The sequence below is a fragment of the Hesperophylax consimilis genome, unplaced genomic scaffold (genome assembly GCF_061612785.1).
Source record: "Hesperophylax consimilis isolate HC1 unplaced genomic scaffold, BYU_Hcon_1.0 scaffold_37, whole genome shotgun sequence".
Classification (NCBI taxonomy): domain Eukaryota; kingdom Metazoa; phylum Arthropoda; class Insecta; order Trichoptera; family Limnephilidae; genus Hesperophylax; species Hesperophylax consimilis.
Window position 1 is genome coordinate 219,520 of NW_028301267.1, and position 27,406 is coordinate 246,925.

The 27,406-nt window shown below is 35.4% G+C and overlaps 3 non-coding genes across 3 annotated transcripts; all 3 read left to right on the forward strand.

The window, feature by feature from the left end:
• Window positions 1-13,478: 13,478 nt before the first annotated feature.
• LOC149409041 (5S ribosomal RNA) lies at window positions 13,479-13,597 on the forward strand. The gene has a single exon (XR_016305298.1). It is a non-coding gene; the product is annotated as a 5S ribosomal RNA (ribosomal RNA).
• A 323-nt stretch (window positions 13,598-13,920) lies between these two features.
• Window positions 13,921-14,039, forward strand: LOC149409042 (5S ribosomal RNA). Its single transcript, XR_016305299.1, has one exon. It is a non-coding gene; the product is annotated as a 5S ribosomal RNA (ribosomal RNA).
• A 323-nt stretch (window positions 14,040-14,362) lies between these two features.
• On the forward strand, window positions 14,363-14,481 carry LOC149409043 (5S ribosomal RNA). Its single transcript, XR_016305292.1, has one exon. It is a non-coding gene; the product is annotated as a 5S ribosomal RNA (ribosomal RNA).
• The last annotated feature ends 12,925 nt before the right edge of the window (window positions 14,482-27,406 follow it).

Sequence of the window (27,406 nt, forward strand, 5' to 3'; positions counted from 1 at the left end):
CTCCATAAAGTTGTATTTTTAGAAAAATCATGTTTTTTATGAACGCTAATTTCAGACTTGGGTTCGGAATTTGGAAGCGGTTTATTCAGGCTCTATGGGACCAAACGGGCTCAAATTTTGGAATAGTGATGAAAGTCGTTGTCCAAATCGAATGCAGTCACAAAATCTCCATAAAGTTGTTTGTTTAGAAAAATCAAAATTTTTATGGACGCTAATTTCAGACTTGGGTTTGGAATTTTGAAGCAGTTTTATCAGGCACAATGGCACCAAACGGTTTGAAATTTTGGAAAAGTGATGAGAGTCGTTGTCCAAATCGAATTCAGTCAGAAAATCTCCATAAAGTTGTATTTTTAAAAAATCATTATTTTAATGGACGCTAATTTCAGACTTGGGTTCGGTATTTGGAAGCGGTTTATTCAGGCTCTATGGGACCAAACGGGCTCAAATTTTGAAATAGTGATAAGAGACGTTGTCCAAATCGAATGCAGTCACGAAATCTCCATAAACTTGTATTAAAAAAAAAAAAAAAATTATATTCAAATTTCAGACTTGGGTTCGGAATTTGGAAGCAGTTTTTTCAGGCTCTATGGGACTAAATGGGCTGAAATTTTGGAAAAGTGATGAGAGTCGTTGTCCAAATCGAATTCAGTCACAAGATCTCCATAAAGTTGTATTTTTAGAAAAATCATTATAATTATGGACGCTTATTTCAGACTTGGGTTCGGAATTTGGAAGCAGTTTTTTCAGGCTCTATGGGACTAAATGGGCTGAAATTTCGGAAAAGTGATGAGAGTCGTTGTCCAAATCGAATTCAGTCACAAAATCTCCATAAAAATGTATTTTTAGAAAAATCATTATTTTTATGGACGCTAATTTCAGACTTGGGTGCGATCTAAGGAAGCAGTTTTTGCAGGCTCTATGGGACCAAACGGGCTCAAATTTTGGAATAGTGATGAGAGTCGTTGTCCAAATCGAATTCAGTCACAAAATCTCCATAAAGTTGTATTTTTAGAAAAATCTTGTTTTTTATGGACGCTAATTTCAGACTTGGGTTCGGAATTTGGAAGCAGTTTTTTCAGGCTCTATGGGACTAAATGGGCTGAAATTTCAGAAAAGTGATGAGAGTCGTTGTCCAAATCGAATTCAGTAACAAGATCTCCATAAAGTTGTATTTTTAGAAAAATCATAATTTTTATGGACGCTAATTTCAGACTTGGGTTTGGAATTTTGAAGCAGTTTTATCAGGCACTATGGCACCAAACGGTCTAAAATTTTGGAATAGTGATGAGAGTCGTTGTCCAAATCGAATTCAAGCAGAAAATCTCCATAAAGTTGTATTTTTAGAAAAATCAAAATTTTTATGGACGCTAATTTCAGTTTTGGGTTCGATCTAAGGAAGCAATTTTTGCAGGCTCTATGGGACCAAACGGGCTCAAATTTTGAAATAGTGATGAGAGTCGTTGTCCAAATCTAGTTAAGTCAAAAAATCTCCATAAAGTTGTATTTTTAGAAAAATCATAATTTTTATGGACGCTAATTTCAGACTTGGATTCGGAATTTGGAAGTAGTTTTTTCAGGCTCTATGGGACTAAATGGGCTGAAATTTTGGAAAAGTGATGAGAGTCGTTGTCCAAATCGAATCCAGTCACAAAATCTCCATAAAAATGTATTTTTAGAAAAATCATGTTTTTTATGAACGCTAATTTCAGACTTGGGTTCGGAATTTGGAAGCGGTTTATTCAGGCTCTATGGGACCAAACGGGCTCAAATTTTGGAATAGTGATGAAAGTCGTTGTCCAAATCGAATGCAGTCACAAAATCTCCATAAAGTTGTTTGTTTAGAAAAATCAAAATTTTTATGGACGCTAATTTCAGACTTGGGTTTGGAATTTTGAAGCAGTTTTATCAGGCACAATGGCACCAAACGGTTTGAAATTTTGGAATAGTGATGAGAGTCGTTGTCCAAATCGAATTCAGTCAGAAAATCTCCATAAAGTTGTATTTTTAAAAAATCATTATTTTTATGGACGCTAATTTCAGACTTGGGTTCGATCTAAGGAAGCAGTTTTTGTAGACTCTATGGGACCAAACGGGCTCAAATTTTGGAATAGTGATGAGAGTCGTTGTCCAAATCTAATTCAGTCTCAAAATCTCCATAAAGTTGCATTTTTAGAAAAATCATGTTTTTTATGAACGCTAATTTCAGACTTGGGTTCGGAATTTGGAAGCGGTTTATTCAGGCTCTATGGGACCAAACGGGCTCAAATTTTGTAAAAGTGATGAGAGTCGTTGTCCAAATCGAATTCAGTCACGAAATCTCCATAAACTTGTATTTAAAAAAAAAAAAAATTATATTCAAATTTCAGACTTGGGTTCGGAATTTATAAGCAGTTTTTTCTGGCCCTATGGGATAAAACGGGCTGAAATTATGGAATAGTGATGAGAGTCGTTGTCCAAATCTAATTCAGTCTCAAAATCTCCATAAAGTTGTATTTTTAGAAAAATCATGTTTTTTATGAACGCTAATTTCAGACTTGGGTTCGGTATTTGGAAGCGGTTTATTCAGGCTCTATGGGACCAAACGGGCTCAAATTTTGAAATAGTGATAAGAGACGTTGTCCAAATCGAATGCAGTCACGAAATCTCCATAAACTTGTATTAAAAAAAAAAAAAAATTATATTCAAATTTCAGACTTGGGTTCGGAATTTGGAAGCAGTTTTTTCAGGCTCTATGGGACTAAATGGGCTGAAATTTTGGAAAAGTGATGAGAGTCGTTGTCCAAATCGAATTCAGTCACAAGATCTCCATAAAGTTGTATTTTTAGAAAAATCATAATAATTATGGACGCTTATTTAAAAGACTTGGGTTCGGAATTTGGAAGCAGTTTTTTCAGGCTCTATGGGACTAAATGGGCTGAAATTTCGGAAAAGTGATGAGAGTCGTTGTCCAAATCGAATTCAGTCACAAAATCTCCATAAAAATGTATTTTTAGAAAAATCATTATTTTTATGGACGCTAATTTCAGACTTGGGTGCGATCTAAGGAAGCAGTTTTTGCAGGCTCTATGGGACCAAACGGGCTCAAATTTTGGAATAGTGATGAGAGTCGTTGTCCAAATCGAATTCAGTCACAAAATCTCCATAAAGTTGTATTTTTAGAAAAATCTTGTTTTTTATGGACGCTAATTTCAGACTTGGGTTCGGAATTTGGAAGCAGTTTTTTCAGGCTCTATGGGACTAAATGGGCTGAAATTTCAGAAAAGTGATGAGAGTCGTTGTCCAAATCGAATTCAGTAACAAGATCTCCATAAAGTTGTATTTTTAGAAAAATCATAATTTTTATGGACGCTAATTTCAGACTTGGGTTTGGAATTTTGAAGCAGTTTTATCAGGCACTATGGCACCAAACGGTCTAAAATTTTGGAATAGTGATGAGAGTCGTTGTCCAAATCGAATTCAAGCAGAAAATCTCCATAAAGTTGTATTTTTAGAAAAATCAAAATTTTTATGGACGCTAATTTCAGTTTTGGGTTCGATCTAAGGAAGCAATTTTTGCAGGCTCTATGGGACCAAACGGGCTCAAATTTTGAAATAGTGATGAGAGTCGTTGTCCAAATCTAGTTAAGTCAAAAAATCTCCATAAAGTTGTATTTTTAGAAAAATCATGTTTTTTATGAACGCTAATTTCAGACTTGGGTTCGGAATTTGGAAGCGGTTTATTCAGGCTCTATGGGACCAAACGGGCTCAAATTTTGGAATAGTGATGAAAGTCGTTGTCCAAATCGAATGCAGTCACAAAATCTCCATAAAGTTGTTTGTTTAGAAAAATCAAAATTTTTATGGACGCTAATTTCAGACTTGGGTTTGGAATTTTGAAGCAGTTTTATCAGGCACAATGGCACCAAACGGTTTGAAATTTTGGAATAGTGATGAGAGTCGTTGTCCAAATCGAATTCAGTCAGAAAATCTCCATAAAGTTGTATTTTTAAAAAATCATTATTTTTATGGACGCTAATTTCAGACTTGGGTTCGATCTAAGGAAGCAGTTTTTGTAGACTCTATGGGACCAAACGGGCTCAAATTTTGGAATAGTGATGAGAGTCGTTGTCCAAATCTAATTCAGTCTCAAAATCTCCATAAAGTTGCATTTTTAGAAAAATCATGTTTTTTATGAACGCTAATTTCAGACTTGGGTTCGGAATTTGGAAGCGGTTTATTCAGGCTCTATGGGACCAAACGGGCTCAAATTTTGGAAAAGTGATGAGAGTCGTTGTCCAAATCGAATTCAGTCACGAAATCTCCATAAACTTGTATTTAAAAAAAAAAAAAATTATATTCAAATTTCAGACTTGGGTTCGGAATTTATAAGCAGTTTTTTCAGGCCCTATGGGATAAAACGGGCTGAAATTATGGAATAGTGATAAGAGTCGTTGTCAAAATCTAATTAAGTCACAAAATCTCCATAAAGTTGTATTTTTAGAAAAATCATGTTTTTTATGAACGCTAATTTCAGACTTGGGTTCGGAATTTGGAAGCGGTTTATTCAGGCTCTATGGGACCAAACGGGCTCAAATTTTGGAATAGTGATGAAAGTCGTTGTCCAAATCGAATGCAGTCACAAAATCTCCATAAAGTTGTTTGTTTAGAAAAATCAAAATTTTTATGGACGCTAATTTCAGACTTGGGTTTGGAATTTTGAAGCAGTTTTATCAGGCACAATGGCACCAAACGGTTTGAAATTTTGGAAAAGTGATGAGAGTCGTTGTCCAAATCGAATTCAGTCAGAAAATCTCCATAAAGTTGTATTTTTAAAAAATCATTATTTTAATGGACGCTAATTTCAGACTTGGGTTCGATCTAAGGAAGCAGTTTTTGCAGACTCTATGGGAACAAACGGGCTCAAATTTTGGAATAGCGATGAGAGTCGTTGTCCAAATCTAATTCAGTCTCAAAATCTCCATAAAGTTGCATTTTTAGAAAAATCATGTTTTTTATGAACGCTAATTTCAGACTTGGGTTCGGAATTTGGAAGCGGTTTATTCAGGCTCTATGGGACCAAACGGGCTCAAATTTTGGAATAGTGATGAGAGTCGTTGTCCAAATCGAATTCAGTCACAAAATCTCCATAAAGTTGTATCTTTAGAAAAATCATAATTTTTATGGACGCTTATTTCAGACTTGGGTTTAGAATTTTGAAGCAGTTTTATCAGGCACTATGGCACCAAACGGTTTGAAATTTTGGAATAGTGATAAGAGTCGTTGTCCAAATCGAATTCAGTCAGAAAATCTCCATAAAGTTGTATTTTTAAAAAATCATTATTTTTATGGACGCTAATTTCAGACTTGGGTTCGATCTAAGGAAGCAGTTTTTGCAGGCTCTATGGGACCAAACGGGCTCAAATTTTGGAATAGTGATGAGATTCGTTGTCCAAATCGAATTCAGTCACGAAATCTCCATAAACTTGTATTTAAAAAAAAAAAAAAATTATATTCAAATTTCAGACTTGTGTTCGGAATTTGGAAGCAGTTTTTTCAGGCCCTATGGGATAAAACGGGCTGAAATTATGGAATAGTGATAAGAGTCGTTGTCAAAATCTAATTTAGTCAAAAAATCTCCATTAAGTTGTATTTTCAGAAAAATCATGTTTTTTATGGACGCTGATTTCAGACTTGGGTTCGGAATTTGGAAGCAGTTTTTTCAGGCTCTATGGGACTAAATGGGCTGAAATTTTGGAAAAGTGATGAGAGTCGGTCTCCAAATCGAATTCAGTCACAAAATCTCCATAAAGTTGTATTTTTAGAAAAATCATTATTTTTATGGACGCTAATTTCAGACTTGGGTTCGATCTAAGGAAGCAGTTTTTGCAGGCTCTATCGGACCAAACGGGCTCAAATTTTGGAATAGTGATGAGAGTCGTTGTCCAAATCGAATTCAGTCAGAAAATCTCCATAAAGTTGTATTTTTAAAAAATCATTATTTTTATGGACGCTAATTTCAGACTTGGGTTCGATCTAAGGAAGCAGTTTTTGCAGACTCTATGGGAACAAACGGGCTCAAATTTTGGAATAGTGATGAGAGTCGTTGTCCAAATCTAATTCAGTCTCAAAATCTCCATAAAGTTGCATTTTTAGAAAAATCATGTTTTTTATGAACGCTAATTTCAGACTTGGGTTCGGAATTTGGAAGCGGTTTATTCAGGCTCTATGGGACCAAACGGGCTCAAATTTTGGAATAGTGATGAGAGTCGTTGTCCAAATCGAATTCAGTCACGAAATCTCCATAAACTTGTATTTAAAAAAAAAAAAAATTATATTCAAATTTCAGACTTGGGTTCGGAATTTATAAGCAGTTTTTTCAGACCCTATGGGATAAAACGGGCTGAAATTATGGAATAGTGATAAGAGTCGTTGTCAAAATCTACTTAAGTCACAAAATCTCCATAAAGTTGTATTTTTAGAAAAATCATGTTTTTTATGAACGCTAATTTCAGACTTGGGTTCGGTATTTGGAAGCGGTTTATTCAGGCTCTATGGGACCAAACGGGCTCGAATTTTGGAATAGTGATGAGAGTCGTTGTCCAAGTCTAGTTCAGTCAAAAAATCTCCATAAAGTTGTATTTTTAAAAAAATCATGTTTTTTATGGACGCTAATTTCAGACTTGGGTTCGGAATTTGGAAGCAGTTTTTTCAGGCTCTATGGGACTAAATGGGCTGAAATTTTGGAAAAGTGATGAGAGTCGTTGTCCAAATCGAATTCAGTCAGAAAATCTCCATAAAGTTGTATTTTTAAAAAATCATTATTTTTATGGACGCTAATTTCAGACTTGGGTTCGATCTAATGAAGCAGTTTTTGCAGACTCTATGGGAACAAACGGGCTCAAATTTTGGAATAGTGATGAGAGTCGTTGTCCAAATCTAATTCAGTCTCAAAATCTCCATAAAGTTGCATTTTTAGAAAAATCATGTTTTTTATGAACGCTAATTTCAGACTTGGGTTCGGAATTTGGAAGCGGTTTATTCAGGCTCTATGGGACCAAACGGGCTCAAATTTTGGAATAGTGATGAGAGTCGTTGTCCAAATCGAATTCAGTCACAAAATCTCCATAAAGTTGTATCTTTAGAAAAATCATAATTTTTATGGACGCTTATTTCAGACTTGGGTTTAGAATTTTGAAGCATTTTTATCAGGCACCATGGCACCAAACGGTTTGAAATTTTGGAATAGTGATAAGAGTCGTTGTCCAAATCGAATTCAGTCAGAAAATCTCCATAAAGTTGTATTTTTAAAAAATCATTATTTTTATGGACGCTTATTTCAGACTTGGGTTCGATCTAAGGAAGCAGTTTTTGCAGACTCTATGGGACCAAACGGGCTTAAATTTTGGAAAAGTGATGAGAGTCGTTGTCCAAATCTAATTCAGACTAAAAAACTCCATAAAGTTGTATTTTTAGAAAAATAAAAATTTTTATGGACGCTAATTTCAGTTTTGGGTTCGATCTAAGGAAGCAGTTTTTGCAGGCTCTATGGGATCAAACGGGCTCAAATTTTGGAATAGTGATGAGAGTCAATATCCAAATCTAGTTCAGTCAAAAAATCTCCATAAAGTTGTATTTTTAGAAAAATCATGTTTTTTATGGACGCTAATTTCAGACTTGGGGTCGGAATTTGGAAGCAGTTTTTTCAGGCTCTATGGGACTAAATGGGCTGAAATTTTGGAAAAGTGATGAGATTTGTTGTCCAAATCGAATTCAGTCACAAGATCTCCATAAAATTGTATTTTTAGAAAAATCATAATAATTATGGACGCTTATTTCAGACTTGGGTTCGGAATTTGGAAGCAGTTTTTTCAGGCTCTATGGGACTAAATGGGCTGAAATTTTGGAAAAGTGTTGAGAGTCGGTGTCCAAATCGAAATCAGTCACAAAATCTCCATAAAGTTGTATTTTTAGAAAAATGATTATTTTGATGGACGCTAATTTCAGACTTGGGTTCGATCTAAGGAAGCAGTTTTTGCAGGCTCTATGGGACCAAACGGGCACAAATTTTGGAATAGTGATGAGAGTCGTTGTCCAAATCGAATTCAGTCACAAAATCTCCATAAAGTTGTATTTTTAGAAAAATCATGTTTTTTATGGACGCTAATTTCAGACTTGGGTTCGGAATTTGGAAGCAGTTTTTTCAGGCTCGATGGGACTAAATGGGCTGAAATTTTGGAAAAGTGATGAGAGTCGTTGTCCAAATCGAATTCAGTCACAAAATCTCCATAAAGTTGTATTTTTAGAAAAATCGTTATTTTTATGGACGCTAATTTCAGACTTGGGTTCGGAATTTGGAAGCAGTTTTTTCAGGCTCTATGGGACTAAATGGGCTGAAATTTTGGAAAAGTGATGAGATTTGTTGTCCAAATCGAATTCAGTCACAAGATCTCCATAAAATTGTATTTTTAGAAAAATCATAATAATTATGGACGCTTATTTCAGACTTGGGTTCGGAATTTGGAAGCAGTTTTTTCAGGCTCTATGGGACTAAATGGGCTGAAATTTTGGAAAAGTGTTGAGAGTCGGTGTCCAAATCGAAATCAGTCACAAAATCTCCATAAAGTTGTATTTTTAGAAAAATGATTATTTTGATGGACGCTAATTTCAGACTTGGGTTCGATCTAAGGAAGCAGTTTTTGCAGGCTCTATGGGACCAAACGGGCACAAATTTTGGAATAGTGATGAGAGTCGTTGTCCAAATCGAATTCAGTCACAAAATCTCCATAAAGTTGTATTTTTAGAAAAATCATGTTTTTTATGAACGCTAATTTCAGACTTGGGTTCGGTATTTGGAAGCGGTTTATTCAGGCTCTATGGGACCAAACGGGCTCAAATTTTGGAATAGTGATGAGAGTCGTTGTCCAAATCGAATTCAGTCATGAAATCTCCATAAACTTGTATTTAAAACAAAAAAAAAAATTATATTCAAATTTCAGACTTGGGTTCGGAATTTGGAAGCAGTTTTTTCAGGCCCTATGGGATAAAACGGGCTGAAATTATGGAATAGTGATAAGAGTCGTTGTCAAAATCTAATTTAGTCACAAAATCTCCATTAAGTTGTATTTTCAGAAAAATCATGTTTTTTATGGACATTGATTTCAGACTTGGGTTCGGAATTTGGAAGCAGTTTTTTCAGGCTCTATGGGACTAAATTGGCTGAAATTTCTGAAAAGTGATGAGAGTCGTTGTCCAAATCGAATTCAGTCACAAAATCTCCATAAAGTTGTATTTTTAGAAAAATCATTATTTTTATGGACGCTAATTTCAGTTTTGGGTTCGATCTAAGGAAGCAGTTTTTGCAGGCTCTATGGGATCAAACGGGCTCAAATTTTGGAATAGTGATGAGAGTCAATATCCAAATCTAGTTCAGTCAAAAAATCTCCATAAAGTTGTATTTTTAGAAAAATCATGATTTTTATGGACGCTAATTTCAGACTTGGGTTCGGAATTTGGAAGCAGTTTTTTCAGGCTCTATGGGACTAAATGGGCTGAAATTTTGGAAAAGTGATGAGATTTGTTGTCCAAATCGAATTCAGTCACAAGATCTCCATAAAATTGTATTTTTAGAAAAATCATAATAATTATGGACGCTTATTTCAGACTTGGGTTCGGAATTTGGAAGCAGTTTTTTCAGGCTCTATGGGACTAAATGGGCTGAAATTTTGGAAAAGTGTTGAGAGTCGGTGTCCAAATCGAAATCAGTCACAAAATCTCCATAAAGTTGTATTTTTAGAAAAATCGTTATTTTTATGGACGCTAATTTCAGACTTGGGTTCGATCTAAGGAAGCAGTTTTTGCAGGCTCTATAGGACCAAACGGGCTCAAATTTTGGAATAGTGATGAGAGTCGTTGTCCAAATCTAATTCAGTCTCAAAATCTCCATAAAGTTGTATTTTTAGAAAAATCATGTTTTTTATGAACGCTAATTTCAGACTTGGGTTCGGTATTTGGAAGCGGTTTATTCAGGCTCTATGGGACCAAACGGGCTCAAATTTTGGAATAGTGATGAGAGTCGTTGTCCAAATCGAATTCAGTCATGAAATCTCCATAAACTTGTATTTAAAACAAAAAAAAAAATTATATTCAAATTTCAGACTTGGGTTCGGAATTTGGAAGCAGTTTTTTCAGGCCCTATGGGATAAAACGGGCTGAAATTATGGAATAGTGATAAGAGTCGTTGTCAAAATCTAATTTAGTCACAAAATCTCCATTAAGTTGTATTTTCAGAAAAATCATGTTTTTTATGGACATTGATTTCAGACTTGGGTTCGGAATTTGGAAGCAGTTTTTTCAGGCTCTATGGGACTAAATTGGCTGAAATTTCTGAAAAGTGATGAGAGTCGTTGTCCAAATCGAATTCAGTCACAAAATCTCCATAAAGTTGTATTTTTAGAAAAATCATTATTTTTATGGACGCTAATTTCAGACTTGGGTTCGATCTAAGGAAGCAGTTTTTGCAGGCTCTATGGGACCAAACGGGCTCAAATTTTGGAATAGTGATGAGAGTCGTTGTCCAAATCGAATTCAGTCACAAAATCTCCATAAAGTTGTATTTTTAGAAAAATCATGTTTTTTATGGACGCTAATTTCAGACTTGGGTTCGGAATTTGGAAGCAGTTTTTTCAGGCTCGATGGGACTAAATGGGCTGAAATTTTGGAAAAGTGATGAGAGTCGTTGCCCTAATCGAATTCAGTCTCAAGATCTCCATAAAGTTGTATTTTTAGAAAAATCATTATAATGATGGACGCTTATTTCAGACTTGGGTTCGGAATTCGGAAGCAGTTTTTTCAGGCTCTATGGGACTAAATGGGCTGAAATTTCTGAAAAGTGATGAGAGTCGTTGTCCAAATCGAATTCAGTCACAAAATCACCATTTAGTTGTCTTTTTAGGAAAATCATTATTTTTATGGACGCTAATTTCAGACTTGGGTTCGATCTAAGGAAGCAGTTTTTGCAGGCTCTATGGGTCCAAACGGGCTCGAATTTTGGAATAGTGATAAGAGTCGTTGTCCAAATCTAGTGCAGTCAAAAAATCTCCATAAAGTTGTATTTTTAGAAAAATCATGTTTTTTATGGACGCTAATTTCAGACTTGGGTTCGGAATTTGGAAGCAGTTTTTTCAGGCTCGATGGGACTAAATGGGCTGAAATTTTGGAAAAGTGATGAGAGTCGTTGCCCTAATCGAATTCAGTCACAAGATCTCCATAAAGTTGTATTTTTAGAAAAATCATTATAATGATGGACGCTTATTTCAGACTTGGGTTCGGAATTCGGAAGCAGTTTCTTCAGGCTCTATGGGACTAAATGGGCTGAAATTTCTGAAAAGTGATGAGAGTCGTTGTCCAAATCGAATTCAGTCACAAAATCACCATTTAGTTGTCTTTTTAGGAAAATCATTATTTTTATGGACGCTAATTTCAGACTTGGGTTCGATCTAAGGAAGCAGTTTTTGCAGGCTCTATGGGTCCAAACGGGCTCGAATTTTGGAATAGTGATAAGAGTCGTTGTCCAAATCTAGTGCAGTCAAAAAATCTCCATAAAGTTGTATTTTTAGAAAAATCATGTTTTTTATGGACGCTAATTTCAGACTTGGGTTCGGAATTTGGAAGCAGTTTTTTCAGGCTCTATGGGACTAAATGGGCTGAAATTTTGGAAAAGTGATGAGGGTCGTTGTCCAAATCGAATTCAGTCACAAAATCTCCATAAAGTTGTATTTTTAGAAAAATCATTATTTTTATGGACGCTAATTTCAGACTTGGGTTCGATCTAAGGAAGCAGTTTTTGCAGGCTCTATGGGACCAAACGGGCTCAAATTTTGGAATAGTGATGAGAGTCGTTGTCCAAATCTAATTCAGTCTCAAAATCTCCATAAAATTGTATTTTTAGAAAATTCATGTTTTTAATGAACGCTAATTTCAGACTTGGGTTCGGTATTTGGAAGCGGTTTATTCAGGCTCTATGGGACCAAACGGGCTCAAATTTTGGAATAGTGATGAGAGTCGTTGTCCAAATCGAATTCAGTCATGAAATCTCCATAAACTTGTATTTAAAACAAAAAAAAAAATATATTCAAATTTCAGACTTGGGTTCGGAATTTGGAAGCAGTTTTTTCAGGCTCAATGGGACTTAATGGGCTGAAATTTTGGAAAAGTGATGAGAGTCGTTGTCCAAATCGAATTCAGTCACAAGATCTCCATAAAGTTGTATTTTTAGAAAAATCATAATAATTATGGACGCTTATTTCAGACTTGGGTTCGGAATTCGGAAGCAGTTTTTTCAGGCTCTATGGGACTAAATGGGCTGAAATTTCTGAAAAGTGATGAGAGTCGTTGTCCAAATCGAATTCAGTCACAAAATCTCCATAAAGTTGTCTTTTTAGGAAAATCATTATTTTTATGGACGCTAATTTCAGACTTGGGTTCGATCTAAGGAAGCAGTTTTTGCAGGCTCTATGGGTCCAAACGGGCTCGAATTTCGGAATAGTGATAAGAGTCGTTGTCCAAATCTAGTTCAGTCAAAAAATCTTCATAAAGTTGTATTTTTAGAAAAATCATGTTTTTTATGGACGCTAATTTCAGACTTGGGTTCGGAATTTGGAAGCAGTTTTTTCAGGCTCTATGGGACTAAATGGGCTGAAATTTTGGAAAAGTGATGAGAGTCGTTGTCCAAATCTAATTCAGTCTAAAAATCTCCATAAAGTTGTATTTTTAGAAAATTCATGTTTTTTATGAACGCTAATTTCAGACTTGGGTTCGGTATTTGGAAGCGGTTTATTCAGGCTCTATGGGACCAAACGGGCTCAAATTTTGGAATAGTGATGAGAGTCGTTGTGCAAATCGAATTCAGTCACGAAATCTCCATAAACTTGTATTTAAAAAAAAAAAAAAATGGGTGTGTCAAGCCTACGCAAGACAGAAGTGAAACTTCTAGTATTCTTCTCTCTCTCTCTTTTCATTTCATTCTCTCTTTTTTTCTGTCTATTGACATATTTATAAGTAGCATGTGATAAAAAAAATTAAAAGTTATAAAAAAAGAAAAAAAAAATTAGTTAAAGCGGGGATCGAACCTCGGTTCTTCACGACCACAGTCGTGCGCTCTGCCTGTAGACAGCGAAGATGAGTTAGGAGAGTGAGTTAAACTAGGTATATAATATTAGCTAGGCTCCTATAGCGAAATGATCCCGTTTTTTCGTCACGGTCATGAGTCGGTTTTACTCCGGTCCTCGAAATTGCATGACGCGCGTAAAGAAGTTTCACTTCAAAAAATTCCTGCAAAGTTATGGATGTAATTACGATCTTTTTCAAGCGCGTATGTAATGATTATTTTTATCAACGTCGCATACACCTTGCTAATGTTTTCAGTATTATTAGGGCTTTTTTATACTAATTTTCATATATTTATTGGCAGGTAGAGTAGAAATTAATATTGTTTAGCGTTTGCCAACGACCATACCATGTTGAACACACCGGTTCTCGTCCGATCACCGAAGTTAAGCAACATTGGGCGCGGTCAGTACTTGGATGGGTGACCGCTTGGGAACACCGCGTGCCGTTGGCCCATTTTTTATGGTAATTTCATGTTTTTTTTTATTTTTTTATCGTTACTATCATTAATAATATCATAAAATTCTTTAACTTTTCAAGTATGCTACAGGCCTAAAATATTACTTAGTGGATTGATATTATGGTCAACCATTGAAAAAAAAAATTCCTGCAAAGTTATGGATGTAATTACGATCTTTTTCAAGCGCGTATGTAATGATTATTTTTATCAACGTCGCACACACCTTGCTAATGTTTTCAGTATTATTAGGGCTTTTTTATACTAATTTTCATATATTTATTGGCAGGTAGAATAGAAATTAATATTGTTTAGCGTTTGCCAACGACCATACCATGTTGAACACACCGGTTCTCGTCCGATCACCGAAGTTAAGCAACATTGGGCGCGGTCAGTACTTGGATGGGTGACCGCTTGGGAACACCGCGTGCCGTTGGCCCATTTTTTATGGTAATTTCATGTTTTTTTTTATTTTTTTATCGTTACTATCATTAATAATATCATAAAATTCTTTAACTTTTCAAGTATGCTACAGGCCTAAAATATTACTTAGTGGATTGATATTATGGTCAACCATTGAAAAAAAAAATTCCTGCAAAGTTATGGATGTAATTACGATCTTTTTCAAGCGCGTATGTAATGATTATTTTTATCAACGTCGCACACACCTTGCTAATGTTTTCAGTATTATTAGGGCTTTTTTATACTAATTTTCATATATTTATTGGCAGGTAGAATAGAAATTAATATTGTTTAGCGTTTGCCAACGACCATACCATGTTGAACACACCGGTTCTCGTCCGATCACCGAAGTTAAGCAACATTGGGCGCGGTCAGTACTTGGATGGGTGACCGCTTGGGAACACCGCGTGCCGTTGGCCCATTTTTTATGGTAATTTTATGTTTTTTTTTATTTTTTTATCGTTAACATCATAAAAAATTTTATATCATTCTTTAACTTTTCAAGTATGCTACAGGCCTAAAATATTACTTAGTGGATTGATATTATGGTCAACCATTGAAAAAAAAAAAGGCGTTAAAAACAAAAAAATAATGTGCGATGGCCGAGAATCGAACTCGGATCAACTGCTTGGAAAGCAACTACGCTGACCATTACACCACCAACGCCAGTTGTCGAGATGAGCTAAGAAGCATTTATATTTTACTTCAAAACTTTGACTAGATCAAATGAACTTTAATCGGTCCCGCATTTTCGTTTCGGTCATGAGTTGGTTTTACTCCGGTACTCGAAATTGCATGACGCGGGTAAAGAAGTTTCACTTCAAAAGGCGTTAAAAACAAAAAAATAATGTGCGATGGCCGAGAATCGAACTCGGATCAACTGCTTGGAAAGCAACTACGCTGACCATTACACCACCAACGCCAGTTGTCGAGATGAGCTAAGAAGCATTTATATTTTACTTCAAAACTTTGACTAGATCAAATGAACTTTAATCGGTCCCGCATTTTCGTTTCGGTCATGAGTTGGTTTTACTCCGGTACTCGAAATTGCATGACGCGGGTAAAGAAGTTTCACTTCAAAAAAAAAATTATATTCAAATTTCAGACTTGGGTTCGGAATTTGGAAGCAGATTTTTCAGGCTCTATGGGACTAAATTGGCTGAAATTTCTGAAAAGTGATGAGAGTCGTTGTCCAAATCGAATTCAGTCACAAAATCTCCATAAAGTTGTATTTTTAGAAAAATCATAATAATTATGGACGCTTATTTCAGACTTGGGTTCGGAATTCGGAAGCAGTTTTTTCAGGCTCTATGGGACTAAATGGGCTGAAATTTCTGAAAAGTGATGAGAGTCGTTGTCCAAATCTAATTCAGTCTAAAAATCTCCATAAAGTTGTATTTTTAGAAAAATCATGTTTTTTATGGACGCTAATTTCAGACTTGGGTTCGGAATTTGGAAGCAGTTTTTTCAGGCTCGATGGGACTAAATGGGCTGAAATTTTGGAAAAGTGATGAGAGTCGTTGTCCAAATCGAATTCAGTCACAAAATCTCCATAAAGTTGTATTTTTAGAAAAATCGTTATTTTTATGGACGCTAATTTCAGACTTGGGTTCGGAATTTGGAAGCAGTTTTTTCAGGCTCTATGGGACTAAATGGGCTGAAATTTTGGAAAAGTGATGAGATTTGTTGTCCAAATCGAATTCAGTCACAAGATCTCCATAAAATTGTATTTTTAGAAAAATCATAATAATTATGGACGCTTATTTCAGACTTGGGTTCGGAATTTGGAAGCAGTTTTTTCAGGCTCTATGGGACTAAATGGGCTGAAATTTTGGAAAAGTGTTGAGAGTCGGTGTCCAAATCGAAATCAGTCACAAAATCTCCATAAAGTTGTATTTTTAGAAAAATGATTATTTTGATGGACGCTAATTTCAGACTTGGGTTCGATCTAAGGAAGCAGTTTTTGCAGGCTCTATGGGACCAAACGGGCACAAATTTTGGAATAGTGATGAGAGTCGTTGTCCAAATCGAATTCAGTCACAAAATCTCCATAAAGTTGTATATTTAGAAAAATCATGTTTTTTATGAACGCTAATTTCAGACTTGGGTTCGGTATTTGGAAGCGGTTTATTCAGGCTCTATGGGACCAAACGGGCTCAAATTTTGGAATAGTGATGAGAGTCGTTGTCCAAATCGAATTCAGTCATGAAATCTCCATAAACTTGTATTTAAAACAAAAAAAAAAATTATATTCAAATTTCAGACTTGGGTTCGGAATTTGGAAGCAGTTTTTTCAGGCCCTATGGGATAAAACGGGCTGAAATTATGGAATAGTGATAAGAGTCGTTGTCAAAATCTAATTTAGTCACAAAATCTCCATTAAGTTGTATTTTCAGAAAAATCATGTTTTTTATGGACATTGATTTCAGACTTGGGTTCGGAATTTGGAAGCAGTTTTTTCAGGCTCTATGGGACTAAATTGGCTGAAATTTCTGAAAAGTGATGAGAGTCGTTGTCCAAATCGAATTCAGTCACAAAATCTCCATAAAGTTGTATTTTTAGAAAAATCATTATTTTTATGGACGCTAATTTCAGTTTTGGGTTCGATCTAAGGAAGCAGTTTTTGCAGGCTCTATGGGATCAAACGGGCTCAAATTTTGGAATAGTGATGAGAGTCAATATCCAAATCTAGTTCAGTCAAAAAATCTCCATAAAGTTGTATTTTTAGAAAAATCATTATTTTTATGGACGCTAATTTCAGACTTGGGTTCGATCTAAGGAAGCAGTTTTTGCAGGCTCTATGGGACCAAACGGGCTCAAATTTTGGAATAGTGATGGGAGTCGTTGTCCAAATCGAATTCAGTCAGAAAATGTCCATAAGTTGTATTTTTAGAAAAATCATGTTTTTTATGGACGCTGATTTCAGACTTGGGTTCGGAATTTGGAAGCAGTTTTTTCAGGCTCTATGGGACTAAATGGGCTGAAGTTTCTGAAAATGGATGAGAGTCGTTGTCCAAATCGAATTCAGTCACAAAATCTCCATAAAGTTGTATTTTTAGAAAAATCATTATTTTTATGGACGCTAATTTCAGACTTGGGTTCGATCTAAGGAAGCAGTTTTTGCAGGCTCTATGGGACCAAACGGGCTCAAATTTTGGAATAGTGATGAGAGTCGTTGTCCAAATCTAATTCAGTCTCAAAATCTCCATAAAGTTGTATTTTAAGAAAAATCATAATTTTTATGGACGCTAATTTCAGACTTGGGTTTGGAATTTTGAAGCAGTTTTATCAGGCACTATGGCACCAAACGGTTTGAAATTTTGGAATAGTGATGGGAGTCGTTGTCCAAATCGAATTCAGTCAAAAAATCTCCATAAAGTTGTATTTTTAGAAAAATCATTATTTTTATGGACGCTAATTTCAGACTTGGGTTCGATCTAAGGAAGCAGTTTTTGCAGGCTCTATGGGACCAAACGGGCTCAAATTTTGGAAAAGTGATGAGAGTCGTTGTCCAAATCGAATTCAGTCACAAAATCTCCATAAAGTTGTATTTTTAGAAAAATCATTATTTTTATGGACGCTTATTTCAGACTTGGGTTTAGAATTTTGAAGCAGTTTTATCAGGCACTATGGCACCAAACGGTTTGAAATTTTGGAATAGTGATGAGAGTCGTTGTCCAAATCGAATTCAGTCAGAAAACTCCATAAAGTTGTATTTTAAAAAAATCATTATTTTTATGGACGCTAATTTCAGACTTGGGTTCGATCTAAGGAAGCAGTTTTTGCAGGCTCTATGGGACCAAACGGGCTCAAATTTTGGAATAGTGATGAGAGTCGTTGTCCAAATCTAATTCAGTCTCAAAATCTCCATAAAGTTGTATTTTTAGAAAAATCATGTTTTTTATGGACGCTAATTTCAGACTTGGGTTCGGAATTTGGAAGCAGTTTTTTCAGGCTCTATGGGACTAAATGGGCTGAAATTTTGGAAAAGTGTTGAGAGTCGGTGTCCAAATCGAAATCAGTCACAAAATCTCCATAAAGTTGTATTTTTAGAAAAATGATTATTTTGATGGACGCTAATTTCAGACTTGGGTTCGATCTAAGGAAGCAGTTTTTGCAGGCTCTATGGGACCAAACGGGCACAAATTTTGGAATAGTGATGAGAGTCGTTGTCCAAATCGAATTCAGTCACAAAATCTCCATAAAGTTGTATTTTTAGAAAAATCATGTTTTTTATGGACGCTAATTTCAGACTTGAGTTCGGAATTTGGAAGCAGTTTTTTCAGGCTCGATGGGACTAAATGGGCTGAAATTTTGGAAAAGTGATGAGAGTCGTTGTCCAAATCGAATTCAGTCACAAAATCTCCATAAAGTTGTATTTTTAGAAAAATCGTTATTTTTATGGACGCTAATTTCAGACTTGGGTTCGATCTAAGGAAGCAGTTTTTGCAGGCTCTATAGGACCAAACGGGCTCAAATTTTGGAATAGTGATGAGAGTCGTTGTCCAAATCTAATTCAGTCTCAAAATCTCCATAAAGTTGTATTTTTAGAAAAATCATGTTTTTTATGAACGCTAATTTCAGACTTGGTTTCGGTATTTGGAAGCGGTTTATTCAGGCTCTATGGGACCAAACGGGCTCAAATTTTGGAATAGTGATGAGAGTCGTTGTCCAAATCGAATTCAGTCATGAAATCTCCATAAACTTGTATTTAAAACAAAAAAAAAAATTATATTCAAATTTCAGACTTGGGTTCGGAATTTGGAAGCAGTTTTTTCAGGCCCTATGGGATAAAACGGGCTGAAATTATGGAATAGTGATAAGAGTCGTTGTCAAAATCTAATTTAGTCACAAAATCTCCATTAAGTTGTATTTTCAGAAAAATCATGTTTTTTATGGACATTGATTTCAGACTTGGGTTCGGAATTTGGAAGCAGTTTTTTCAGGCTCTATGGGACTAAATTGGCTGAAATTTCTGAAAAGTGATGAGAGTCGTTGTCCAAATCGAATTCAGTCACAAAATCTCCATAAAGTTGTATTTTTAGAAAAATCATTATTTTTATGGACGCTAATTTCAGACTTGGGTTCGATCTAAGGAAGCAGTTTTTGCAGGCTCTATGGGACCAAACGGGCTCAAATTTTGGAATAGTGATGAGAGTCGTTGTCCAAATCGAATTCAGTCACAAAATCTCCATAAAGTTGTATTTTTAGAAAAATCATGTTTTTTATGGACGCTAATTTCAGACTTGGGTTCGGAATTTGGAAGCAGTTTTTTCAGGCTCGATGGGACTAAATGGGCTGAAATTTTGGAAAAGTGATGAGAGTCGTTGCCCTAATCGAATTCAGTCTCAAGATCTCCATAAAGTTGTATTTTTAGAAAAATCATTATAATGATGGACGCTTATTTCAGACTTGGGTTCGGAATTCGGAAGCAGTTTTTTCAGGCTCTATGGGACTAAATGGGCTGAAATTTCTGAAAAGTGATGAGAGTCGTTGTCCAAATCGAATTCAGTCACAAAATCACCATTTAGTTGTCTTTTTAGGAAAATCATTATTTTTATGGACGCTAATTTCAGACTTGGGTTCGATCTAAGGAAGCAGTTTTTGCAGGCTCTATGGGTCCAAACGGGCTCGAATTTTGGAATAGTGATAAGAGTCGTTGTCCAAATCTAGTGCAGTCAAAAAATCTCCATAAAGTTGTATTTTTAGAAAAATCATGTTTTTTATGGACGCTAATTTCAGACTTGGGTTCGGAATTTGGAAGCAGTTTTTTCAGGCTCGATGGGACTAAATGGGCTGAAATTTTGGAAAAGTGATGAGAGTCGTTGCCCTAATCGAATTCAGTCACAAGATCTCCATAAAGTTGTATTTTTAGAAAAATCATTATAATGATGGACGCTTATTTCAGACTTGGGTTCGGAATTCGGAAGCAGTTTCTTCAGGCTCTATGGGACTAAATGGGCTGAAATTTCTGAAAAGTGATGAGAGTCGTTGTCCAAATCGAATTCAGTCACAAAATCACCATTTAGTTGTCTTTTTAGGAAAATCATTATTTTTATGGACGCTAATTTCAGACTTGGGTTCGATCTAAGGAAGCAGTTTTTGCAGGCTCTATGGGTCCAAACGGGCTCGAATTTTGGAATAGTGATAAGAGTCGTTGTCCAAATCTAGTGCAGTCAAAAAATCTCCATAAAGTTGTATTTTTAGAAAAATCATGTTTTTTATGGACGCTAATTTCAGACTTGGGTTCGGAATTTGGAAGCAGTTTTTTCAGGCTCTATGGGACTAAATGGGCTGAAATTTTGGAAAAGTGATGAGGGTCGTTGTCCAAATCGAATTCAGTCACAAAATCTCCATAAAGTTGTATTTTTAGAAAAATCATTATTTTTATGGACGCTAATTTCAGACTTGGGTTCGATCTAAGGAAGCAGTTTTTGCAGGCTCTATGGGACCAAACGGGCTCAAATTTTGGAATAGTGATGAGAGTCGTTGTCCAAATCTAATTCAGTCTCAAAATCTCCATAAAATTGTATTTTTAGAAAATTCATGTTTTTAATGAACGCTAATTTCAGACTTGGGTTCGGTATTTGGAAGCGGTTTATTCAGGCTCTATGGGACCAAACGGGCTCAAATTTTGGAATAGTGATGAGAGTCGTTGTCCAAATCGAATTCAGTCATGAAATCTCCATAAACTTGTATTTAAAACAAAAAAAAAAATATATTCAAATTTCAGACTTGGGTTCGGAATTTGGAAGCAGTTTTTTCAGGCTCAATGGGACTTAATGGGCTGAAATTTTGGAAAAGTGATGAGAGTCGTTGTCCAAATCGAATTCAGTCACAAGATCTCCATAAAGTTGTATTTTTAGAAAAATCATAATAATTATGGACGCTTATTTCAGACTTGGGTTCGGAATTCGGAAGCAGTTTTTTCAGGCTCTATGGGACTAAATGGGCTGAAATTTCTGAAAAGTGATGAGAGTCGTTGTCCAAATCGAATTCAGTCACAAAATCTCCATAAAGTTGTCTTTTTAGGAAAATCATTATTTTTATGGACGCTAATTTCAGACTTGGGTTCGATCTAAGGAAGCAGTTTTTGCAGGCTCTATGGGTCCAAACGGGCTCGAATTTCGGAATAGTGATAAGAGTCGTTGTCCAAATCTAGTTCAGTCAAAAAATCTTCATAAAGTTGTATTTTTAGAAAAATCATGTTTTTTATGGACGCTAATTTCAGACTTGGGTTCGGAATTTGGAAGCAGTTTTTTCAGGCTCTATGGGACTAAATGGGCTGAAATTTTGGAAAAGTGATGAGAGTCGTTGTCCAAATCTAATTCAGTCTAAAAATCTCCATAAAGTTGTATTTTTAGAAAATTCATGTTTTTTATGAACGCTAATTTCAGACTTGGGTTCGGTATTTGGAAGCGGTTTATTCAGGCTCTATGGGACCAAACGGGCTCAAATTTTGGAATAGTGATGAGAGTCGTTGTGCAAATCGAATTCAGTCACGAAATCTCCATAAACTTGTATTTAAAAAAAAAAAAAATTATATTCAAATTTCAGACTTGGGTTCGGAATTTGGAAGCAGATTTTTCAGGCTCTATGGGACTAAATTGGCTGAAATTTCTGAAAAGTGATGAGAGTCGTTGTCCAAATCGAATTCAGTCACAAAATCTCCATAAAGTTGTATTTTTAGAAAAATCATAATAATTATGGACGCTTATTTCAGACTTGGGTTCGGAATTCGGAAGCAGTTTTTTCAGGCTCTATGGGACTAAATGGGCTGAAATTTCTGAAAAGTGATGAGAGTCGTTGTCCAAATCTAATTCAGTCTAAAAATCTCCATAAAGTTGTATTTTTAGAAAATTCATGTTTTTTATGAACGCTAATTTCAGACTTGGGTTCGGTATTTGGAAGCGGTTTATTCAGGCTCTATGGGACCAAACGGGCTCAAATTTTGGAATAGTGATGAGAGTCGTTGTCCAAATCTAATTCAGTCTCAAAATCTCCATAAAGTTGTATTTTTAGAAAAATCATGTTTTTTATGGACGCTAATTTCAGACTTGGGTTCGGAATTTGGAAGCAGTTTTTTCAGGCTCTATGGGACTAAATGGGCTGAAATTTTGGAAAAGTGATGAGGGTCGTTGTCCAAATCGAATTCAGTCACAAAATCTCCATAAAGTTGTATTTTTAGAAAAATCATTATTTTTATGAACGCTAATTTCAGACTTGGGTTCGATCTAAGGAAGCAGTTTTTGCAGGCTCTATGGGACCAAACGGGCTCAAATTTTTGAATAGTGATGAGAGTCGTTGTCCAAATCTAATTCAGTCTCAAAATCTCCATAAAATTGTATTTTTAGAAAATTCATGTTTTTTATGAACGCTAATTTCAGACTTGGGTTCGGTATTTGGAAGCGGTTTATTCAGGCTCTATGGGACCAAACGGGCTCAAATTTTGGAATAGTGATGAGAGTCGTTGTCCAAATCGAATTCAGTCATGAAATCTCCATAAACTTGTATTTAAAACAAAAAAAAAAAATATATTCAAATTTCAGACTTGGGTTCGGAATTTGGAAGCAGTTTTTTCAGGCTCAATGGGACTTAATGGGCTGAAATTTTGGAAAAGTGATGAGAGTCGTTGTCCAAATCGAATTCAGTCACAAGATCTCCATAAAGTTGTATTTTTAGAAAAATCATAATAATTATGGACGCTTATTTCAGACTTGGGTTCGGAATTCGGAAGCAGTTTTTTCAGGCTCTATGGGACTAAATGGGCTGAAATTTCTGAAAAGTGATGAGAGTCGTTGTCCAAATCGAATTCAGTCACAAAATCTCCATAAAGTTGTCTTTTTAGGAAAATCATTATTTTTATGGACGCTAATTTCAGACTTGGGTTCGATCTAAGGAAGCAGTTTTTGCAGGCTCTATGGGTCCAAACGGGCTCGAATTTCGGAATAGTGATAAGAGTCGTTGTCCAAATCTAGTTCAGTCAAAAAATCTTCATAAAGTTGTATTTTTAGAAAAATCATGTTTTTTATGGACGCTAATTTCAGACTTGGGTTCGGAATTTGGAAGCAGTTTTTTCAGGCTCTATGGGACTAAATGGGCTGAAATTTTGGAAAAGTGATGAGAGTCGTTGTCCAAATCTAATTCAGTATAAAAATCTCCATAAAGTTGTATTTTTAGAAAATTCATGTTTTTTATGAACGCTAATTTCAGACTTGGGTTCGGTATTTGGAAGCGGTTTATTCAGGCTCTATGGGACCAAACGGGCTCAAATTTTGGAATAGTGATGAGAGTCGTTGTGCAAATCGAATTCAGTCACGAAATCTCCATAAACTTGTATTTAAAAAAAAAAAAATTATATTCAAATTTCAGACTTGGGTTCGGAATTTGGAAGCAGATTTTTCAGGCTCTATGGGACTAAATTGGCTGAAATTTCTGAAAAGTGATGAGAGTCGTTGTCCAAATCGAATTCAGTCACAAAATCTCCATAAAGTTGTATTTTTAGAAAAATCATAATAATTATGGACGCTTATTTCAGACTTGGGTTCGGAATTCGGAAGCAGTTTTTTCAGGCTCTATGGGACTAAATGGGCTGAAATTTCTGAAAAGTGATGAGAGTCGTTGTCCAAATCTAATTCAGTCTAAAAATCTCCATAAAGTTGTATTTTTAGAAAATTCATGTTTTTTATGAACGCTAATTTCAGACTTGGGTTCGGTATTTGGAAGCGGTTTATTCAGGCTCTATGGGACCAAACGGGCTCAAATTTTGGAATAGTGATGAGAGTCGTTGTCCAAATCGAATTCAGTCATGAAATCTCCATAAACTTGTATTTAAAACAAAACAAAAAAATTATATTCAAATTTCAGACTTGGGTTCGGAATTTGGAAGCAGTTTCTTCAGGCTCTATGGGACTAAATGGGCTGAAATTTCTGAAAAGTGATGAGAGTCGTTGTCCAAATCGAATTCAGTCACAAAATCACCATTTAGTTGTCTTTTTAGGAAAATCATTATTTTTATGGACGCTAATTTCAGACTTGGGTTCGATCTAAGGAAGCAGTTTTTGCAGGCTCTATGGGTCCAAACGGGCTCGAATTTTGGAATAGTGATAAGAGTCGTTGTCCAAATCTAGTGCAGTCAAAAAATCTCCATAAAGTTGTATTTTTAGAAAAATCATGTTTTTTATGGACGCTAATTTCAGACTTGGGTTCGGAATTTGGAAGCAGTTTTTTCAGGCTCTATGGGACTAAATGGGCTGAAATTTTGGAAAAGTGATGAGGGTCGTTGTCCAAATCGAATTCAGTCACAAAATCTCCATAAAGTTGTATTTTTAGAAAAATCATTATTTTTATGGACGCTAATTTCAGACTTGGGTTCGATCTAAGGAAGCAGTTTTTGCAGGCTCTATGGGACCAAACGGGCTCAAATTTTGGAATAGTGATGAGAGTCGTTGTCCAAATCTAATTCAGTCTCAAAATCTCCATAAAATTGTATTTTTAGAAAATTCATGTTTTTTATGAACGCTAATTTCAGACTTGGGTTCGGTATTTGGAAGCGGTTTATTCAGGCTCTATGGGACCAAACGGGCTCAAATTTTGGAATAGTGATGAGAGTCGTTGTCCAAATCGAATTCAGTCATGAAATCTCCATAAACTTGTATTTAAAACAAAAAAAAAAAATATATTCAAATTTCAGACTTGGGTTCGGAATTTGGAAGCAGTTTTTTCAGGCTCAATGGGACTTAATGGGCTGAAATTTTGGAAAAGTGATGAGAGTCGTTGTCCAAATCGAATTCAGTCACAAGATCTCCATAAAGTTGTATTTTTAGAAAAATCATAATAATTATGGACGCTTATTTCAGACTTGGGTTCGGAATTCGGAAGCAGTTTTTTCAGGCTCTATGGGACTTAATGGGCTGAAATTTCTGAAAAGTGATGAGAGTCGTTGTCCAAATCGAATTCAGTCACAAAATCTCCATAAAGTTGTCTTTTTAGGAAAATCATTATTTTTATGGACGCTAATTTCAGACTTGGGTTCGATCTAAGGAAGCAGTTTTTGCAGGCTCTATGGGTCCAAACGGGCTCGAATTTCGGAATAGTGATAAGAGTCGTTGTCCAAATCTAGTTCAGTCAAAAAATCTTCATAAAGTTGTATTTTTAGAAAAATCATGTTTTTTATGGACGCTAATTTCAGACTTGGGTTCGGAATTTGGAAGCAGTTTTTTCAGGCTCTATGGGACTAAATGGGCTGAAATTTTGGAAAAGTGATGAGAGTCGTTGTCCAAATCTAATTCAGTCTAAAAATCTCCATAAAGTTGTATTTTTAGAAAATTCATGTTTTTTATGAACGCTAATTTCAGACTTGGGTTCGGTATTTGGAAGCGGTTTATTCAGGCTCTATGGGACCAAACGGGCTCAAATTTTGGAATAGTGATGAGAGTCGTTGTGCAAATCGAATTCAGTCACGAAATCTCCATAAACTTGTATTTAAAAAAAAAAAAAATTATATTCAAATTTCAGACTTGGGTTCGGAATTTGGAAGCAGATTTTTCAGGCTCTATGGGACTAAATTGGCTGAAATTTCTGAAAAGTGATGAGAGTCGTTGTCCAAATCGAATTCAGTCACAAAATCTCCATAAAGTTGTATTTTTAGAAAAATCATAATAATTATGGACGCTTATTTCAGACTTGGGTTCGGAATTCGGAAGCAGTTTTTTCAGGCTCTATGGGACTAAATGGGCTGAAATTTCTGAAAAGTGATGAGAGTCGTTGTCCAAATCTAATTCAGTCTAAAAATCTCCATAAAGTTGTATTTTTAGAAAATTCATGTTTTTTATGAACGCTAATTTCAGACTTGGGTTCGGTATTTGGAAGCGGTTTATTCAGGCTCTATGGGACCTAACGGGCTCAAATTTTGGAATAGTGATGAGAGTCGTTGTCCAAATCGAATTCAGTCATGAAATCTCCATAAACTTGTATTTAAAACAAAACAAAAAAATTATATTCAAATTTCAGACTTGGGTTCGGAATTTGGAAGCAGTTTTTTCAGGCCCTATGGGATAAAACGGGCTGAAATTATGGAATAGTGATAAGAGTCGTTGTCAAAATCTAATTTAGTCACAAAATCTCCATTAAGTTGTATTTTCAGAAAAATCATGTTTTTTATGGACATTGATTTCAGACTTGGGTTCGGAATTTGGAAGCAGTTTTTTCAGGCTCTATGGGACTAAATTGGCTGAAATTTCTGAAAAGTGATGAGAGTCGTTGTCCAAATCGAATTCAGTCACAAAATCTCCATAAAGTTGTATTTTTAGAAAAATTGTTATTTTTATGGACGCTAATTTCAGACTTGGGTTCGATCTAAGGAAGCAGTTTTTGCAGGCTCTATGGGACCAAACGGGCTCAAATTTTGGAATAGTGATGAGAGTCGTTGTCCAAATCTAATTCAGTCTCAAAATCTCCATAAAGTTGTATTTTTAGAAAAATCATGTTTTTTATGAACGCTGATTTCAGACTTGGGTTTGGTATTTGGAAGCGGTTTATTCAGGCTCTATGGGACCAAACGGGCTCAAATTTTGGAATAGTGATGAGAGTCGTTGTGCAAATCGAATTCAGTCACGAAATCTCCATAAACTTGTATTTAAAAAAAAAAAATTATATTCAAATTTCAGACTTGGGTTCGGAATTTGGAAGCAGATTTTTCAAACTCTATGGGACTAAATTGGCTGAAATTTCTGAAAAGTGATGAGAGTCGTTGTCCAAATCGAATTCAGTCACAAAATCTCCATAAAGTTGTATTTTTAGAAAAATCATAATAATTATGGACGCTTATTTCAGACTTGGGTTCGGAATTCGGAAGCAGTTTTTTCAGGCTCTATGGGACTAAATGGGCTGAAATTTCTGAAAAGTGATGAGAGTCGTTGTCCAAATCGAATTCAGTCACAAAATCTCCATAAAGTTTTCTTTTTAGGAAAATCATTATTTTTATGGACGCTAATTTCAGACTTGGGTTCGATCTAAGGAAGCAGTTTTTGCAGGCTCTATGGGTCCAAACGGGCTCGAATTTCGGAATAGTGATAAGAGTCGTTGTCCAAATCTAGTTCAGTCAAAAAATCTCCATAAAGTTGTATTTTTAGAAAAATCATGTTTTTTATGGACGCTAATTTCAGACTTGGGTTCGGAATTTGGAAGCAGTTTTTTCAGGCTCAATGGGACTTAATGGGCTGAAATTTTGGAAAAGTGATGAGAGTCGTTGTCCAAATCAAATTCAGTCACAAGATCTCCATAAAGTTGTATTTTTAGAAAAATCATAATAATTATGGACGCTTATTTCAGACTTGGGTTCGG